The 15,512-nt window shown below is 42.4% G+C and overlaps 1 pseudogene; it reads left to right on the top strand.

Annotated features, from left to right (window-relative positions):
* Nucleotides 1-9,593: 9,593 nt before the first annotated feature.
* On the top strand, nucleotides 9,594-9,722 carry LOC134495084 (U4 spliceosomal RNA; annotated as a pseudogene).
* The last annotated feature ends 5,790 nt before the right edge of the window (nucleotides 9,723-15,512 follow it).

Genomic DNA, 15,512 nt, shown 5'->3' with positions numbered 1-15,512 from the left:
TCTATTGTCTTCTTCCACTTCCACTTCCATGCATTGCTTGTTTAAAAATAATCCCTTATCTCTTCTGGCTAACTTCTGGAATTTTGCATTTAATTGGGCATATCTCCCCCTATCACTGTTGCCTTTTGCTTTCCTTCTTTCTTGGGCTACTTCTAGTGTCTCAGCAGACAGCCATTTTGCCTTCTTGGTTTTCTCTTTCTTTGGGATGTATTTTGTTGCCACCTCCTGAACAATGTTGCGAACTTCTGTCCATAGTTCTTCCGGGATCCTATCTACTAAGTCCAGTCCCTTAAATCGTTTCTTCACCTCCACTGCATATTCCTTAGGAATATTAGTGAGCTCATATCTAGCTGATCTGTGGGTCTTCCCTTATCTCTTTAGTCTGATCCTAAATTGTGCAAGAAGAAGTTCGTGATCTGAACTACAGTCAGCTCCGGGTCTTGTTTTTACTGACTGTATAGATATCCGCCACCTTTGGCTGCAAAGGATGTAGTTAATCTGATTTCGGTGTTGTCCATCTGGTGAAGTCCATGTATAAAGTATCATGCAATAATATAACACATAAAAGAAGGGTTACTGTGCATTTTTATGGCATGTACTTTTTCAGGGAAGAGAACAAACTAGGTAACCATATATAGCCAGGGAAGACAACATGAAGCCCTCAGCCCTTCATTCATCTTCAACTGAATTTCAAATTTCCATTGCAATTAATCCATATACATTTGTGAGAACAGGAATCTGACACTTCCAGAGTTGTGGAAATTACTGTGCAAATTGTTACTCTCCATGTGTGACTTATAAATCTGTTTAATAAATAAAGTAAAATAAAATAAATTACAAGCTTAAAGTTGTCTTGTTAACTATTCTGGGTTTGGAAGAAAACATCATGTGTTCTAATACTTTATTCCAAATTCATGTTAAAAGGCTTCATACCTTATTGTTTTGAGTATTCCAACATCCCAGTTGACTTTTTTTTTAATCCAACAAATCATGAAGACTTGGAGAGTGAATTAATCAGTCCAGCAGCAGGCACAGGTTCCATCCTTACTGTCATGCCTGGCAGTAAACGGAGCAAAAGAGGGGAGTTACTTAAGTACATATTGCTGTCTGCCTGGTAATTAAGTTTACTGCTGTATTTAAGAATTAATAGGTTGTAGTATAATATTGTCTTCTCTGTTCTTTCTGCATTGTTGTTTTTAACAGATAGGTGGCCAAAAGTGAAATTATATATTGTACATATGCAGATAATACTGCTATGCTGTTGAACTCTCAGTTAACAAATGCAAAAGGTGTGCATCATGCATGACACTAGTATGAAACCTCAAGACAACAGCAAGTGATGTGTATTTTTGCTCTTGTTGTGTTGTCCATGGGCTCTATGGCTTTTTATGTAAGCATAACAGAGTGCAACCTATTGCTTCCATTGTTTCCTATATTTAAAAGCATTTTTCCAAATCATCTCCTTCACCAGGTTTTCTGTTTGATAGATAGGAGGAAGCATTTGCATGGACTCAACCTCATAAACCTTTCTACTTACCTAAAGCAAAAAAAAAAAAAAAGCTGGGGGGGGAGCAAGGAGTTTGAAAGATGTTGGTATTACAAGCTTGACTGTCTGAATTCTACATACAGTAATTTCCAGGTGTAATGGTATGTGAGAAAGACCTTGGGAGACCGGGCGAAGAGATGGTGCCTAGGGAACGGTCAGATAAGAGACAGCATAGCCCCCAGCTGTATAGTGGGCAAAGCAAGAGGCTCAGAAGAGGCCATCCCTAGTTTCTCGGGCTGCAAAGGAGACGGCAGAAGAATGGTACTTTCAGACTTGCAAGATTCTGTTAATGTAGCTTTTGCAATAAGGTAGAATTGGTTTATCAGGTTGTGTTTCCTGTCTGGTCTATCTGGTAAGGCTGATACCAGGAGAGGTAGGAAACATACATCTAGTCTCTAGAGTTGACTGTTCATGGAGTTATATATTGAATATGTGATTATGAGTCAATCCACTGCAGGATGAAGGCCTCATTCACTGAAGGTTGTGGATCCTAATGTACCACATGTCATGACCACCGTTGCAATGTTTGCTCCATCGTAACGGTTCGCATGCCAGAGTGTTGATGCGTGTTCCAGGCTGGGAGGGTGCTGCTGATAAACCTTGTACGGGGAGATGTGTGGAGCTGTGCCAGGAAGGAATGTGTTTGGGTTATCTCTTAAATGTCAAGGTCTTTTTGCCCGTCGATCAGCAGAGCTCGTTAGGAGCACCTGGGAATGTGGGATTGTTCTGTATGCAAAGGGGGGGGGTTGTTGTTGGAAACGGAGCTATTTAGTTTGAGTTTAGGCATGCTTTTCTCATTCTCAGCTTTCTCTCTGTTTGCACCTTATTCTAAATAAAACCAGACCTTAAACTTCGAGTTGGAGTCTGAGCATTTTATTTGAGTAGGGCAATCGTTACATAAAGCTGAGAATCATTCCATGAACAAACCTTGCTAGTCTCTACCAAGAAATTTTCTTGAGAGAGAAGAAGTTAGCGATGGCAGAATTGGGGAAGGAGTCAACGGGGTTTGGCGAGGCGACCAGACAGCTCTTGGAGACGGCGTTCCCGAGCAGGGACTTGAGCCCCCTCCCATCCCACCCCGCACCCCATTCTAGAGATCCAAGCTCCAGCCCGGAGGAGAGGGAACTGATGGATGATGGGCTTGCTGAACACCAACAGTTCCTGTGGGATGCCCTGGCAGACCCCTGGCCGGGGACATCTCACACCACATGGAAACTACGATGCCCACAGACTCCTGAAAGAGAGTCCACAAAAGTGTCAGGGAGTCAGCAACCTGAAGTGCCGGGGCTGGAGGACTCCACCACACCGGATAGGATCAGAGTCCTTGAGTCCAAAATCGAATCCATGGAGTACATGCTACGCTCCCTTTCAACCGCAGTGAGTGACCTGGTAAAGGTCGTTACTGGTCCGGGGGCAGCAGGGGGTCCCAGCATTCCACCAACTCCATCACCGGCTCCAAGGGGAAGGGCTGGCCACGGGACTTTTCTCCGGCTCTCCGTGGTTCCACTCCGGTGGTAGTTACCTCGGCTCGTCCACCAGTTCGGGTGCCTCCAAGCGGCAGGGTAGCTAAGGACTTTTCAGTGAAGTTTGATGGCGACCCCACAAACTTGTCATTCTTCCTTACCAACGCGATGAATTATATGCAACAATATGGACATTGTTTTACCTCAGAAGGGGCTAAAATCATGGCCATTGCCACAAAACTGAAGGGCAGAGCTGCTGACTGGTATGTACAGTTATCCGAATCCAGAGCCCCAGTGCTGGCTGCCTTCAATACCTTTCTAGCCGCTTTGAAATGGTACTTTGAGGATCCCCTTGCTAAGGAAAGGACTAAGGATGCCCTAAAGGAACTGGTTCAGGGACAAAAGTTCGTGGCTGATTATGCCCTAGAATTCAAAGTTTTAGCAGGAAAAGTTCCCAAATGGTCAGAGGCTACCGTGATCGACAGATTTAAGGATGGCCTCAATCGGGAGGTGTTGCGGTGGGTGCTGTGCAGAGACGATCCAGACTCACTGCATGATTGGATTTGTCTGGCCGGGAAGGCTGAACGTGCCCAGCGCACCTTACGCAAGCTACGAAGGGAGACAAGCAGCCTTCCAGTGGGAAGGGGCCGAGGATGCAGTCTGACTCCAGCTGGGCTGAGGAAAGGCAATGCCGTTTCGCCCGGGGCCAGTGCATCAAGTGTGGCAAACCGGGTCACCGCACAGCAGAATGTCAAAAAGCTAAGATGGCAGATCGCCCCTCTAAACCAACCCATAAGATACCACAAAAGGCACCTAACCCTCCTCTCCGGCTGATGGGAGCGTTGGCAACCGCGGATGAAGAGGATGATGTATATTTTACAGGAGACGCTTTGGCCGCACTGGAGCAGCTGGCGGGAAACGCCTTCCACCTGCCTTAAACAGCACCACTGGGCAGGTGGTGGAGAATGGGCGCGATACCAACATGGTGAGTGCTGATTGCCCCATCCTAGCTGTAAAGATCCAGTTGGCCTGGCAATCTAAGACCATCGACATCTGGGCTTTGGTCGATTCAGGGTGTTCCAGATGTTTAATCCATCCCGACCTGGTCACTGCTTTGGACTTGCCCTGCTTCCCTCTCCCAAAACCGCTGGTTTTTCAGCAGCTCGATGGTTCCACGGCGGGAGGGGGTCCGGCCACCCAGTTTACTGGGGAGGTTACGTTGCATATGGGCATGCACATCGAACTGATCCAGTTCATAGTTACCCCAGTGGGCAATCCTTTGGTTGTTTTGGGGATTCCCTGGCTAACTGGGCACAACCCATACATTAATTGGAAAACCCGTACTCTAATGTTTGAGGATGGGTTCTACCAGGCTCCCGTTGTGGGGAGATCCCTCACTTTGGCTGCGGGGAGGGCTGAAATTGTCGACACTCGAGCTCCCACTCTCCCCATGGAGGGACTGCCGGCAAGGTACTCTGACTTTGCTGACGTCTTCGGGGAGGAAGAGGCTGACCAGTTACCCCCCATCGCAAGACTGACTGTGCCATTGAGCTTCTTCCAGACGTTCCCTTGCCCAAGTCGAAGATTTATCCTATGACCAAGAAGGAACTAGAGGCATTACGGGAGTTCATTGATAAAAACCTGGCTAGAGGTTTCATTGAACCGGCAAACTCCCCGGTTGGGGCCCCCGTTTTATTTCGTGAGAAAAAGGATGGCACCCTAAGACTGTGCACGGACTATCATGGGTTAAATTCCGCCTCACTTTCGAACAAATACCCTCTGCCTCTTGTAAAAGACATGCTAGCTCATTTGTCCACTGGTTGGATTTTTTCCAAGCTTGACCTTCGCGAGGCATACTATCGCATTCGCATCCGGGAGGGGGATGAATGGAAAACGGCTTTTAATTGTCCCTTAGGTTCATTTCAATATAAGGTTCTTCCTTTTGGCCTAGCAGGTGCCCCAGGGGTTTTCATGCAGCTGATCAATGAGGTGTTACATGAACATTTGTTTAAGGGGGGTTTGGTTTATTTGGATGATATTCTTATCTATACCAAAACTGAGAAGGAGCACGAAAAGCTCCTTACACAGGTTCTCACCAAGCTCAGGAAAGCTAAGCTTTACGCTAAACTTTCTATGTGTGAATTCCATAAGTCTCGCTTAGATTACTTGGGCTACAGGGTTTCTGACCAAGGCATTGAAATGGATCCTGTGAAGGTTCAGGTGGTTCTCAACTGGGAGTGCCCGCGCACCCATTGCCAACTTCAAAGTTTTTTGGGGTTCACTAATTTTTACAGATCCTTTGTCCAGGGGTTCGTGGAGATTGCTCTGCCCCTGACTGATTTGTTGCACACCAAAGGGGTCGGGGAGACCCGTAAAGTAAAAAACCCGGGGGCTGTGCTCAATTGGACTCCTGCCTGTCAGGCTGCCTTTGATCAGTTAAAACCCCTTTTTACAGCGGAGCCCATTTTATCCCACCCTGACCCTGAGCGGCCTTTTGTTGTTCAGGTTGATGCTTCTGATTTTTCTATCAGGGCTATTTTATTGCAAAGAGATTCTGCAGGACTTTTAAAGCCTTGTGCCTATCTCTCCCATAAGTTTTCTGAAATGGAGAGGCGTTGACATATTTGGGAAAAGGAGGCTTTTGCGGTTAAAGCTGCGTTGGAGGCTTGGCGTCACCTTTTGGAAGGGGATACTTGCCCTTTTGAGGTTTGGACGGATCACCGCAACCTAGAGGCGCTCCGCACGCCGTCTCAGCCCAAAGCAGATATGCTGGGCTCAGTTTTTTAGCCATTTTAATTTCCAACTTAAGTTTATCCCGGGGAAAAAGAATTTTTTGGCTGATGCACTCTCCCTATTGCCACAGGATGCGGAGCCTATCTCCAATGTTATTGGGACTGTGCTAACAGAGCCACAATTAGGTTTGGTCGCTGTCACCCGGAGCCGCGCTCGGGGGCAGCCTCCTCTCCCCTCACAAACGGTTCCGGTGCAGCGCTCTTGTGCCCGCAGGCAACCGCAGATGCCTGGTGGGTTGCGGGCAAATTTTGTCTCCGCTTTGAAATCTGATCCGGAAATCTGGTTTCTTGCTAACCCTGACAAGGTTTCGCTTGAGCACGGTCTGGCTTGGGTGGGGGTGCGTTTATACGTGCCTGACTCTCAACGAGCTACAATACTTGCCCGTTCTCATGATAGCAAGCAAGCTGGTCATTTTGGGTTTCTCAAATCCCTCCATTTGGTTCGGCGACAGTTTTGGTGACCCTCCTTGAGAAAGGATGTCAAGGCTTACATCGCTTCCTGCCCTGTCTGTGCTATGTCTAAGCGACCATCAGGTAAACCCCAGGGGCTTTTGCAGCCTGTGGCTGACCCTTCTCGCCCTTGGGAAGAAATCTCCATGGATTTTATTGTTGACTTGCCCCCCAATCAAAAGAAAACTGTCATTTGGGTGGTCAAGGACTATTTTTCTAAGAAGGCCCATTTTGTTCCCTGTGCATCCATTCCATCAGTGCAGCAGCTGGCAAAACTCTTTTTGGTACACGTGTACCGCCCCCACGGCTGCCCCTCTCGTTTGGTGACCTATAGGGGCACACAATTTACCTCACACTTTTGGCGGGCTTTTTTGAAGCTCATTGGCACTGAACAGGCATTGTCAACCTCTTGGCATCCCCAGACTGATGGATCTACTGAGGTCCTTAATGCCACCCTGGAACAATTTCTTCGATCTTACATCAGTTATCACCAGGATGACTGGGTTGATTTGCTCCCTTTTGCTGAGGTCACTTACAATAATGCTGTACACCAGAGCACTGGTCAAACCCCCTTTCGGGTTGTTTTGGGTCGGGATTTTGTTCCCATCCCTGAGTTTCCCCAACCTCCTGCCCCGGCTGTGGCTGCCTGTGATTGGGGTTCTAAGCTTGCTGATTCATGGCCTGTCATCAAGACTGCTCTCAAGGATGCTCAGGCTTCCTATAAGCTCCATGCTGACAGGCATCGGTGCCAACAGCCGTCTTTCCGCGTGGGGGACTTGGTCTATCTCTCTACCAGATTTATCAAGTCTCCTCAGCCTTCCAAGAAACTGGCCCCTAAGTTCATTGGTCCCTTTCCTGTTACTGCTGTTGTGAATCCTGTCACTGTCCGTTTGGATCTGCCTCATAATTTGAAGCGTTTGCACCCTGTTTTTCACTGCAGCTTGCTCAAGCCTGCCCATGACTCCTCTCATTGGCATCCACAGCCTCCTCCCCCTCCGCCTGTCATGATTGATGGCCAGCAGCACTTCGAGGTCAAGGAGATTCTCGACTCTTGCAGGCTTCGGGGGTCTCTTCAATATTTCGTTCGCTGGAAGCATTTTCCCCATCCTGAATGGGTCGCTGCGCGCGATGTCCTGGCGCCTGATTTGATCCGCGCTTTTCATGTTGCCTACCCTTCTAAACCTTCTGCATGATTTCTGTAAGGGGGGTGGTATGTCATGGTCACTGTTGCAATGTTCGCTCCATCGTAACGGTTCGCATGCCAGAGTGTTGATGCGTGTTCCTGGCTGGGAGGGTGCTGCTGATAAACCTTGTACGGGGAGATGTGTAGGGCTGTGCCTGGAAGGAATGTGTTAAGAATGTATCTCTTAAATGTCAAGGTCTTTTTGCCCGTCGATCAGCAGAGCTCGTTAGGAGCACCTGGGAATGTGGGATTGTTCTGTATGCAGGGGCGGGGGGTTGTTGTTGGAAATGGAGCTATTTAGTTTGAGTTTAGGCATGCTTTTCTCATTTTCAGCTTTCTCTCTGTTTGCACCTTATTCTAAATAAAACCAGACCTTAAACTTCGAGTTGGAGTCTGAGCATTTTATTTGAGTAGGGCAATCATTACACATTGCTCCAGTCTGGGTTGGGTAGACTGATGTTTTTCAACTTCCCAGGCTGAGAAAGAGTGACTGGCCCAAATCCCTCAGCCAGTACCAGGTCTAAGCGAAGACTAGGATCTGGGTTTCCCCACTCTAGTTTAGCACTTTAACCACTACACCACACTTGAGCGCATACTGAATGTAACAAATTTTAAATTAGCTTAAACGTCCTATTACTTAGTGACATTCTTGCCTCATTGATTTAGGAAGAATTGTGTTTTCTTTTCTCCAGGAATTCCAGCTTATGGGGGGTATGATAAGCTAAGGGAGTATGACTGGTCCAAAGTTATCCAGTGAGTTTCCAGTGGTAAGGGAGAACTTGAACCTGAATTTTATCACAATCATAATCCAACCCATTAACCACTAGACCACACTTTCTAGCCTGTCCAGAGTTTGTCCCTGAAGGATATTACGACTGGGTTCAAACATTATATTAAGCCATAATCTAATTTGTCTGGTTTTGAGTTAAAAATGTTGTGTGGAATCAGCCACTGTGGTTTGTAAACTACAGTTTAAGGCTTAGCATGTGGTGTGAGCCCAGCTAATTGCTGCTTATTTCAATAAATACCGCTAAGCAACTGTAGTTTAATGTGTTCTTTCAAACACTTCTATATATTTAAAATATTTTTAACATTCATAAACTGGTTGCAAGCATTTTGTCAACAATTAACATAATTGCTAATTATGTTACCCATCCTGTTGGCATGCCCTGATATTGTACCACATTATTTCAGATCAAGGCAGTAGCCTTGAAAACTAAACACATATGATGCCTTTATGGAGCAGTTCAGACATTGTAGTTCTCTGTACATGTCTCGTTTGCATCTTGTATTTTTATTGGCAACACTCTCACATGGTCTCTTTGCCAAAAAAATGTATGCAGAAAGCCTGCACAGTACTTAGTAATAAACACAGCAAAACTTATTTCTGAGTATATACAGCTAAGACTGCATCAACAGAATACATATTTTGGTTCTCAAGTAACCCCACCTCCCACTTTCTTGTTCCTAAATTACTTTATTCAAGTTAAAAATCTGGGAGTGAGCCACAGAAAACATAGCAGAACTTTCTCTATACAATGGTTGACTTAAGACTAAAAGGACTTACGAGATCTAAGCATTAAACGTGAATAAACCTCAAACAAATAATCAGAATGAAATCTTTCACATTAGCCAGATCTCACCATCCTCATTTCTTCCCAGCTCAGCCTGACATAAACCTGGCTCTGAAAACTGATGAACATGAGGAGATATGAGTAATCCACAAACCTCCATATAATTTTTCCTTATCAACGTTCAGCCTTAATGTTTTCCCCTGAGCTTCCTTCTGTTATTACAGAGCTGGGGTACTACTTTCCTAAGAAAACAGTATGGAGGGCAGTTTTTCTCTGAACAGAAAGTGTGGGAATGTATATGGTTTAATGCAACTTTTTTTCCTCATAGCACTTAAAGGAAATGAATGTTCAAATCAAATCAAATCAAATCTTTATTACAGCCATAGACAAGCATAAGGAGGGTAGGATACAGTCAATGAAAAAGCATAGGAGATACATCAGAGTCTAAAAAGAATTATGAAAAGCTAGAAGATATAAAAACATATGTATTAAAACAGAAAGTATTTATAAAAAAACAGTCTAAAAGAATCTAAAAGGAGGACTAGGAGCATTAGATGGGTGTAGGGGAGCATAAAGGTTAGTATGTGCTTTGTGCAGTGGCAGTATCATAGCCAATGAGTTTAATCTGAGGCACGATTATTGCTAATTGGAAACAGGAAATGAACTTTATTCCTGCTAACAATGGATGACTAAAATTTCATAGCACTTCAGAAACATAATGCAAATCTACAGCATAATTGCGGGCATCTTCATTGGAAAAAAGGCCCATCCAGTACCATGGGAGCTTATACCCAGGAGAGCAAGTTTTCAACTGCAGCCTTCAAGCATTTCATGGAGAAAATCTATCTATGTGGTCACTAGGGGCTGAGAATGACTCAATGGCACATAATCAAATCAATCGATCAATCTTCAACCATCAGCTATGTGAAGCTGGAATAAAGTGGTATTGGGTTAAGTGGGGTTAGTGGTAGCTTGTTTTCAGGTTAATTGATATCTGACAGAGAATTCTTGTGAAGGTCCCTCTTCCTTCTTGAGTTCCTTATGTCTGAGCCAAACACAGTTCCCATCTTAAGGCTGTAATTAAGAAGATCCATGCAGCCTGATTTAATAAACTAATTGCCAGCTCTTGGGTTGGTTTGAATGTTGGGGAACTGGCACTCTTGGAGACAGCTGTAATCATGTCTTCTCTTGCACTCAAAATGAGCTGCATGGCTTCAAATATAGTCTGTTTTCCAACAGAAAAACAGCAAACAAGAAACAGGTTAAATATCCTCTGATAGAATGCCTACTTCTTCACCTTTCAAAGGATCTCCCTAGATCAGTGTTTCTCAATCTTGGCAACTTTAAGATGTGTGGATTTCAACTCCCAGAATTCCCCAGCCAACATGTCCACGCATCTTAAAGTTGCTAAGGTTGAGAAACACTGTCCTAGATGCTCCCTAAAAATAAAAAAAGGAAATTTAATTAGGACTTTTTCCAAAAAGGATCAAGAACTTTCACTGCAGTGGGAGTTTTTCTCTTTCCCTGTCAATTACAGCTCTTCACTCTGGAGAACAGCAAAAACAAAGGCACAGCAAATATAATATAGGCCTTCAGAACAGGGCCTGCATCCTGCAAAGCCCTCAGGTTGACCTGCCATCCATGCAGTAATACCAGCCAGGCAGTGGTGAAATTGTTCAAAAAAAATTTCTGGACAGTCAGTTAACCAATCAGATGCTGCCCTTGAGGACATACATCAGGTCTTTATCAAGATAAAGATCTTGGTTAATTTAATGCTATAGTATAATGCAAGCCACTGGAAGAATGTTAATCATGAAAGATAGCAGGCGAATGCTGAAATCAGTAAATATTACATGGGGCACTCTCCCACCATTGACGTAAGTTAAGAGTAATTGTGATAACATAAATTTCCATAATTCCAAACTATTTTGCTAATGGGAAGCGAAATATCTAGATTCATACTTTAGATCTAAGCCATGCTCTGTTTGAAAATCATGTAGTAGACCACAATTGGATTGCTTCACACAATCCACTAAGCCAAAACTAAATTAACCACATTTAGTCTTAGTACAATATATTAAACAAGTCATAAAATGCTATACAATTCAGTACTGTACTCATCAGTGGTTTACTGAATTCAGTGGGCATTTTTCCAAGGCAAGTATATGTCTTTCTTTCAATATCATAGTTTTAAGCTGGTTTAGAAACCATAGTTTAGTTTAACTTAATGTGTGAATCCAGCACTGTGGTTTCTAAATCATGGCTTAAAGTTATGTTTGGACCAGGCCACTATAGCACGTTCAACAAACTATGGTTAAAACAAACGATGAATTAGCATGATGCGGATCTCTCTTCTTACTGGCACTAATCCAGCATTATTCTATAATCTGACATATTTAACTTGATGGGCAATGACATCTTATTATTTCCTATCACACAAAGATAGACAGACAGACAGACAGACAGACTATATAGATAGTGCTTAATGACATGCTATAATTCTTTATCAAAAATGAGCATGCAGAGAATTTATCGAATTGACTTTTCTACCACCATAAAGTTTGCTATCTTTTGTTCTGTACCTACTCCTGTGCCTGTCAAGTCAGCCTGAAATAGAGGTTCTGCCACTAACTAAAAGAACAGAGAAAAGGCACGTTTGGGGAAAATACTTTTACAAAATGTATTTAAAGAGGCAAGTCTTACCAGAAATTAATAGTTTTTAAAATCGTATCACAGTGAAATGGATCCAGAAGGGTTCTGACATGGAACAGGCCCTTAGGCCAATAAAAACTGGTCAGTGCAGAGTCCAGCAGATGTAGTCATTTGGTGTTTTAAAGCAAGCTGAGCTCTGTCTTGATTCCGTTAGCCTGAGAGAATAAATACTGCAAGCAGCTTTCTCAGAGCGTTCTGAAATCTAGGAGGAAACTGTGCAGAGGATGACCCTTTGAACTGTCCTTTCTTTGTAGGCAAAAGTAGCACAATGCCACTGCTATGCATAGCCCCATTGCAATACATGTTGAAATGAAAGATCTGCAAGAAGCAGATGGGAAGCAGCTGCCTGAATACACTCATTGATCAGTAACCCTCTTTAACATATATATGTATGTATGTATCTTTCTTAGATCTATCTAAAAGACTTTAGATTTCTCCAAAGCAAACTAATCATTTTTAAATAACTCTCTGCTGTACTATTTATCCAGCAGCATTTGTAGAGGTTGCGTTGTTCCTGATTTTCCATCTCTCATAAGAACATAAGAATTGCCCTGCTGGACCAAAAGAGCTACTTAATACAGCACTCAGTTCCCATCATGTCAGGCCAGACACCTATTTGAAATTCAATGTAGAACATGAGCACAAGAGCATCTTTGTGCTTGTTTTCCCCGGCAACCGACTTTCAAAGTTTCTAATACTAAAGATAATATATATTCAATATAAAGCTGATCATACAGAAATTTATCTAACCCCTTTTTACAGCCATCTAAGTTGGATGTTATCACTAAATTTTGTAGTAACACATTCCATGGTTTCCACTGGCAATGTACAAAGTACCATCTCCTACCCTGAATCTCCTATCATTCAATTTCATGTGATGATAGAAGATAGATTGATAGATAGATATTGATAGACTTGATAGATTTGATAGATTTTGCCAAAAAACTGTAGTTCACAAATGATTTGGGGATTAAAGATTAAATCATGATACATACATACATCCCTCTATTATAAGTATTTATTTTATTCTGGGCTTTTCCTCAGGAGTCTTTGGTAGGAGACTTGGCCAAATATTTATGCAGTTTTATCAAATTAGAGAATTCACACACTCTCACTCGCAAAGAATTCTAAACCAACCTTCCCCAACCTGGGCATTACCCAGTTGTATATCCTTCAGTTCTTAGAATACCCAGCCAGTATTCATTCTGAGAGTTGATATCCACACCTCTGGATGACGCCCAGGTTAAGGAAGGCTTCTCTATCTAGTTTCTAAGAGGTACTTTAGCAGCTGAATGATTCTTCTTCAGCAAACACTTATCCTTATATAACATTTGATATCATACTTTTAAAATGCATTACAACAATATATCCAGAGAAGGTTTTAAATTAACTGGCCTGTGATTTTCTGAATTTTTTAAAAGTTCATTTTTCAATATCCTGATACAGGTGTCAATCTTAGGGATAGTATGTATTTTTTGCTACAAATTAGCAATTTGATATAAAGTAAAGGGATATACTATAAGTCCCTTAAATTTTTTTATATCTATACTTTGGTGATTCATTTATTTGTGCTTTTCCATTTTAGTTCTCTTCTTTACTCTCTTGAATCTAAAGATCCAGCTGCTTTCCTACCTGGTTTTCAACACTAAACGTAACTAAAAGCTAAATCATAAAACTTCCTAGAGATTTCAAGCAGTCTCTTCAATTATATACTATTATATGTCAGGTTTCAAAGGGAGAAGGAATAGTACAGAGATGTGTAACTGTAGCATCCAAGCCCAGAATTGGGTCATAAATCCTATGTGCATTTACCAGCCTTGTAAAAGTCATATTGAACAGGCATGGTTAGACATATTATGGAAGCCATATTTACATCTGGATGGAGAGATTTTCATGTAAGCTTGGTGTCTCTGCCTTCTCCAATACTCCTGTTTCTTTTTGTTCAAAATCAGGTGGCTGGCATTAAAATGTATATCCACAGGTAAGTACATTTCCAGTATTTTACTGAAGAGGATTTATCGGTCTGTTAAATGTATTTTCATAATGCACAAGTATAATAATACCTGACTTGAACTGTTTTGTCCTATTATCTTGTTGAAACTTCCTACGAAGTTCCAATCCAACATGTGACAATGGTGGATATATAGCTTCAAGAATGCATGAAAACACTTCTGTGCAGAAAGATAATTACCAGATTAATCATTTCACATGAGAACTTATAGCAGGAGGAGACAACATGTTTATGGGTAAGAGCTACCCCTTTTCGGGGTCAGCATCCAAGGGCTGTAGAGTATATGCTGTGCAAACAGTTTCACTGGAGAGGATGGTGCTGAAAAGTTCAACGTCTTTGGTGATTTTCCAGGGACTGTCCTTTTATTTACAGTATTTGCATTTTTAAAGATATATAACCATAGTTGTGGCTTAAAACACCTATTTTGCCCACCTCACCACCCTTTAAAAAAATAACAAAATATTTTGCAACTGCATCTCAAAGGCATGATTTGGTCAGACTCTGAGAGATGAAAAAAAAAAAGCAGGGGGCATGTGTTCAAGGTGATGTAGGCTGTTCACTCCTGATCACAGCTTATAACCCATCAGACCTTGGGATGCAAATCTATATTATCCTACATGTAAATTAAATGTGTTTCTTGCACCAAAGAGTTGAGCTATATTTTGAAAAAGAAATTATATATAAGTTACTATAGTATATTTTTAAGCAAGGCTGCAAACTTTGATGCACCTGGCCTTTAAACAGTATCCTAAGGGTCTCACTTCGAAGAAATGAATGTGGTAAAGACAAAATATTTAATTTTCATTTAATTTATATGTGAACTAAATTGCAATTAAATCAAATACAGTTGATAGTAATCCCTATGTAAATATGTTTCCTTTTTGTCACATTTAAAATTACACAGCTTTGTAACTTTTGGATATTCTCTGTGGACTACATGTAGCCCTAAATTGTGCATGCTTGCTTATAAGAAAGACACACCTTATTCTGCTTTGAATATGGACTAAATTTTATATAATAAAACATTAAGTTGCCACTTTTCATGTTTCCTCACCTTTCTTCCCTCATAAACTCTCATAATAACATTACAAATAAAGCTTGGTATATTGTTATCAGACTTATCTCTAGGGAGATAGTTTGATCGTGTCACATATCCACTGATAACTTTGAAAAGTTTTTTGTTTTATACCCATTCTACACTGGCTGTGTTCCAACAGAACAAACCTCAGAATCCTCAATTGTCCCATGTGGAACAAAACTCAAAACATTTTAAGTGGTCTATTACAGAAATGACTAGCCCCAGACATGACGACGCAGCTAGCTCAAAGCCGAAAGGACGGCTAGAGGCCGACGGTGCTGGTGGTGAACGGCGAATCCGATATTCTAAGGATCAACACACCATTGGAACATGGAATGTAAGATCTATGAGCCAGGGCAAATTGGATGTGGTTATTGATGAGATGTCAAGATTAAAGATAGACATTTTGGGCGTCAGTGAACTGAAATGGACTGGAATGGGCCACTTCACATCAAATGACCACCAGATCTACTACTGTGGACAAGAGGACCACAGAAGAAATGGAGTAGCCTTCATAATTAATAGTAAAGTGGCTAAAGCAGTGCTTGAATACAATCCAAAAAACGATAGAATGATCTCAGTTTGAATTCAGGGCAAGCCATCTAACATCACAGTGATCCAAATATACACCCCAACCACAGATGTTGAAGAAGCTGAAGTAGAGCAGCTCTATGAGGATCTGCAGCACCTACTGGACAACACG

Source organism: Candoia aspera, chromosome 3 (genome assembly GCF_035149785.1).
Source record: "Candoia aspera isolate rCanAsp1 chromosome 3, rCanAsp1.hap2, whole genome shotgun sequence".
Lineage (NCBI taxonomy): Eukaryota > Metazoa > Chordata > Lepidosauria > Squamata > Boidae > Candoia > Candoia aspera.
This window is presented reverse-complemented; position numbering and strand designations above follow the sequence as displayed.